Here is a 5,560-nt window from a genome sequence, read left to right as displayed (position 1 = left end):
AGTAATGAGCTCACATAGAAAAAGTATGATGAAAAAGTTGTTAAGAGTTGACAAACATAGTTTTGGTCATCGTTGCAATCTATCTATTATATACATAATACAGAAGGCAAACAAGCCATTAGGTTCGTCCACATATGTTAATATTATTTACATCGTCCGATCAAAATAATAATGGCTGAGATTTAAAGGTTTTATTAATGTGTATGTACCAACATATCGGACTATCACGTTGTCACATACACATCCCATCCAATGTAATTAGACTAGGCAAGGAAGCGTCAGCGCATAAAAAACGACTAGGCAAGGAAGCGTCAGCACGTAAAAAAAGGTAGGAAGAGTTAGGTTGACGTACATGCCACTTCAAAAAAAGGTTCACGTACGGGCATCAATATGGTAAAAAAAAATCCTGACACGTTGCATACAAAAGAGATGTACGCTCTAGAAGCTGATTCTGATTCACGTCCTACAGCTCTACCGAAACCTCAAAGCCATATGCCTCTAGAGCAGTCCAGGTTTTAGGGTTTCTGATGGTCTGCCCTAGGGCCGAGCTATTCCTCCTGTGCAACTGCAGCTCACCTCCTATAGATCCACCGAAACCCCAAAACTATGCCTCTCGAGCAGCCCAGTTCTAGGGTTTCTGATGGTCTACTCTAAGGCCGCACTATTCATCCTATCATGTGTGGCTGCAGCTCACATCCTACAGCGCCACTGAAACCTCGAAGCCATGCCTTCTGTGTCCACTCTCCACAAGATCTTCTCCTCAATCGGTTAGGTGTTGAAGATTCCGCCTCCCGAGCAGCAACCAGTCGCGTCTCATCATCATGTTCCTGTCCATAGGAAACACTTGACAAGAATCATGTCGCAAAGCAAGAAGAATGCTATCGTGCTATCTTGGAGTTGTGTCATATACAAGTCGATCAAGGCATGTAGGACTGTCTGCAAGAGGATAGATCAGCATGGTCTACAAGCATAGTAAGATGACCACCAAGGATGTGACTTACAAGTGGCATAAAGAGAACCAAATCGACCCTAGATGCAGGTATTACTTGGCGTAATAACAGAATTGTTTGAAACATGGCCCTATCCTCTTTCTAGATTTAATCAACTCCTAGCCCTCCTCTGTCTAACAGTTAGTTAGAATTTGGACATGTTTGCCAAGTGTTTGACAAAATGTATAAAGACATGTATATCCAAATCCAATGGTATTTTTTTCAGATCATTGTGCATATTAGATTTACAGTTTGAAAAAGGGTAAATTTATGTATACAAGCTAACTGCTATCCTTAGGACTAATGCGTAAAGGTCCTGAATTCAGGATATAACAGATTACATATTATACAATGTGTTAGTAACAACAGCTACTATTGTTTGCAGAATTTTTATGATATACAAGATGCTATATGCAACTCTTATTGTTGAAAAATGAGCATAATAGATTATTTTTGTAGTCATTAAGTAACAATAGTATTGTATTGTGTGCAGATTTTTCCTAGAAGATGATATGTGTGTGAATCCTTATAAATTCAAGTGATTTCCATTAATTCTGAAATTTGAATGGTTAGTAAGAGTTGATCTCAGTAATCAATTCACCCATTTGAGTTAAGATATTTTCCATAGGTTACCAATGTACAATTTGCATATTTGATCCCTGCATGCATTTTCTAATTACATTCATTTTTTTAAATAATTCTAATTACATTCATGGTTACTATGGAAGGACTATTATACATTTATCTGGGTGGTCAGAGACAATCGTACTGTTGCATGTTGTTTCAGTTCTGCACCTGAAGGCTATATTCTACTAGATATGTTCCAATCAGTCTATGTTTCTATGACACTAACTATAGTTTTTGAGTGTCTAATATAAGTGAAAGGCAACGCTACAATTCTATTGCACAATTTTTTTCATGTACAACATGCTATATGATATTTCTTATCGCTGTAAAATGAGTCTAATAGATTATTTTGTAGTCCTAAAGTAACAATAGCTATTTTGTTGTCGGCAGAGTATTTTTGTAGAAGATGACATATGCGACAAGTGATTCCCGTAAATTCTGAAATTTGAAAGGTTAGTAAGAGTTGTTCTAAATCATCAGTTCATCCATTCGGGTTCAGATATTTTCCATAGGTCGTCAATGTACAATTTGCGTATTTAATCCCTGCATGCATTTTCTAATTACATTCATGGTTACTATGGAAGATCTACTAAATTCAAACATGCACTTTAGTGAGTTTTATGTTCTTGGTAACGGCTCTTCTGTCTAGCCTTTTCAGTTGAGGAGAACAATGAAAAAAGCTCCAGTGTTATATGCATCACCTACAACACATGCGAAAACTCTATTGCATATCAATTAACACATATGGACCAAATTCAGTTAATAAATGCAAGCCTTTTTCTTTTGTCTTAAAAACACATATCAATAATATAACTTGCTAATACTATATGGTAACAACAAATAGAAAGAATACACCTTTTTATCAAACTACAGGGAGGAAGCATACCTGTGACGAATCAGCCGGTGTGCAGCAAGTAGTAATGATGCAAAGTTGTAGCACATTACATAGGTGGAAGCTGACAGAAGTAGCAAGCCCACAACATGCCTCCACCCGTGGACTCTCTACAAGACAATGTAATATTGAACACTTTTTGCTATAAGAAACTTCATATAATTAATATGGATGTGTTGAAGAGACAGTAACCAAAGTTCGGCAGAATGTTAACTAAAAATAGTATAAGCTCAATTCCCTAAAGCAACGCAAGGCACATCAATGGCAGGATAAATAATTCTACAATTTATATCCTAGAAATAGTCAGAATGTACGAGCTTATTGTCTGAATTATAATAAAATAGAAGAACTAAGTAACTCAACCTTATCTCTGAATAAATTTAACGGATCAACTAAGCAAACAAGCTTTTTATAAAGTACATATATACTGTGCGCAGAAAAAGAAGAATGCAAAGGATGTTGGGAGAATAGTAAGGCAGTCATACCCATCCCTACTACTCTGCCATAGACGACGAGGAACACTATGAAGAACATGGCTATCAAACCCGACGGCACAGCTCTCGGCCCAGTGGCACAAACAGGAGAGCATCACCACTCAGCAAAACGGATTTATCATATTCTCCATTGACCTCCAATGCGACCACTTTGCCTCACGACCTCGCTGCTAGGGGCGCAAAATCTAAGGCTAGAACGCGTGCCCCAGCCTCGGTCCGATCTGGCCTCAAGAGCATCTCCTTCCCAGCTTTAGTGATGCACGAGCAGGCCAGTGGATGGATTTGGTGCTGCCACTCGCTTTCACATGGACGAACAAATTTCTCATAGCCATAGAAAATCTCCATAAAAAAAACCCAAATCCGCATCATTGCTGGAGCCTAGAAGGCCAAGCATCTGGGAAGGGAGGAGAAGGAATGGGAAGAGGAGAGATTACCTGGAGGAGAGGAACCGCTCAGGTTCAAAGGGGCCGAACTCCACGGCCATCCAACTGACGGCGGCGGCGAGCAGCAGGCACGTGTGGTCGAGCTGCAGGACCTGCCGTCGCCGAGAGCATGCAGCCGCCGCACTCCGCCGCAAATCCCCCTTCTCACCCTGTCCTCTTCCCTTGGCAGGATCTAGCAACAAATGTGGATGAATCTATGGATCAGGCAAGGAACAGTGAAAAAGGAACGGGAGGAGAACAAGAATTTGGATTTTCTTTTTTTTTTTGGCTGGGAAGGGTAGCACGTTGAGTCTGGCTCGGGGGCACCGCATATCCATCTCTACACAATTCTGAAAAAAATCCGTGTCTACACGTACGTGCTAATGAAGGGTAGTCTCATTTAAAAAAATGATGGTTTTTCCTCATACAAATCGGATTGGGTGTCAATAGTAAATAGGTGTATGAGAATCATGCCCTTGGCATTTAGAAAAAAAACATCCATGCGAAAATAGCACAGTATGAATGCAATTTTCATGAGGTCAAATTGAGTTTTCTATTTGGGATCTGATAAGCCCGACTAAGTTTACCGCGATACCTCAAGTGCATTGCAGGCCGTTTTCATTTGGCGTGTAGGTTTTCTGCCGCTCTCAGAATCGAGCAGTGGACATTACGTGGCGCCGAAAGATCCCGAGAGAACATTCGGTCGGTAGAGTTTCCTTTTTCTTTGCATATTACTCAGACTGAGTTGAGTCTATATAGAAATGATTATGGTATTTTGACTCTCAAGAGTAATAAAATTATAATGACACACTTTTATAAATTATAGAAAACAACATGCACAGAATTGTGGCATGCCATATTACCTCAAATTCTTTGTGATTAAAATTTGTATCTAATTTTATTTGATTTCACCACAACAAAAGAAAATATTCTTTCTAAGATATTTGAGTCCCATGAAAAGTAAATTTGTACAGCGAAAAATCCTTAAACGAACTAATCCTCCAAAATACTAATCCTCCAAAATGTTAAGAAAAACATCCTACAAATCGAGGAGTCTGTACAGCAGACAACCATACTACCCGGGCCACGCATTTAAACCTACAAAAGATAAAAATAGAAAAAAGAACATGTCATGCAAGCAAACCCAAATATAGATCACTAAAGTAATGATCTAAACACTCTTATATTTCTATACTGAGGGAGTACTTAGTTAAAGCAAACAAACTTCTATATAGATAATACATTTCCTATGCATAAACTTCTCACCATGATCGATCATATGCACATGAATTAAAAAAATACGTGCACATGGATTAATTTTAAAAGCAAATGAATAATGAGACGGATATATCAGTGCAAATTCCGTCACTATTTCAGTTATAAGGTATAGACAATTATTTGATTATGTAATATAGCGACGTGGGCTGATTAAATCTAGAAGACTACAAAATGCAACTCTTTCTAGCCCGTGAGAAAAAATGTAGTTTTTTCTCAACATCACGATAGCTCATAGTATTCTAGAAGTGTCATGAAGAAAAGAAAAACAAAGTTATTGCACTAAGAAAGTATACTATACCCCGTCATATGCACATGAATTAATATGGAAGAACATATGTATCCTAACCGAATATTGCAGTGTTCAGTATGATGGGTATTTCATCTATAAGTTCTAGATACATGTTTTTGGTTAATTCATACTATGATTAAATCTAGAAAGTACAAAACCAAAATATAAATTTGCTAGACATGTATTATTAAAATCATTGGAAGGGACATAAAAATGATCGGCTAAGGAGACACTTCAAGAGTATCCATATAATGAGGTAAGTTAATTACCACATTACCGTCCTTTATATTAGTATCTCATAATCCTTACAAACAAACTAATACGGCTAATGAAAGGATTTTACCGAAGTTAGACCATTTTTTACAACATATACATACTTTTTTTTGTGGGTAATCAGGTGGTTCTATTGAATGTTACCAGCATTACATTCAGTCAATATAAGCTCAGAGATATAACCTAGTCGACACTGCATCCAATAAGCCGTGCTACGGACCGTGCGAGCATAATTGGCCAGACAGTGTGTGGACCCTATTTTTCATCCTTTTTTAAGCACCCGTTTTTATCTCTTA

The 5,560-nt window shown here is 38.1% G+C and overlaps 1 long non-coding RNA gene across 1 annotated transcript; it reads right to left on the bottom strand.

The window, feature by feature from the left end:
• Window positions 1–278: 278 nt before the first annotated feature.
• Window positions 279–4,391, bottom strand: LOC125519274. Its single transcript, XR_007288211.1, has 2 exons — window positions 3,437–4,391; window positions 279–2,618 (listed from the first exon to the last, which is right to left on the bottom strand). It is a non-coding gene; the product is annotated as an uncharacterized LOC125519274 (long non-coding RNA).
• Window positions 4,392–5,560: the final 1,169 nt, after the last annotated feature.

Source organism: Triticum urartu, chromosome 7 (assembly GCF_003073215.2).
Source record: "Triticum urartu cultivar G1812 chromosome 7, Tu2.1, whole genome shotgun sequence".
In the NCBI taxonomy this organism is placed as follows: Eukaryota; Viridiplantae; Streptophyta; class Magnoliopsida; order Poales; family Poaceae; genus Triticum; species Triticum urartu.
This window is presented reverse-complemented; position numbering and strand designations above follow the sequence as displayed.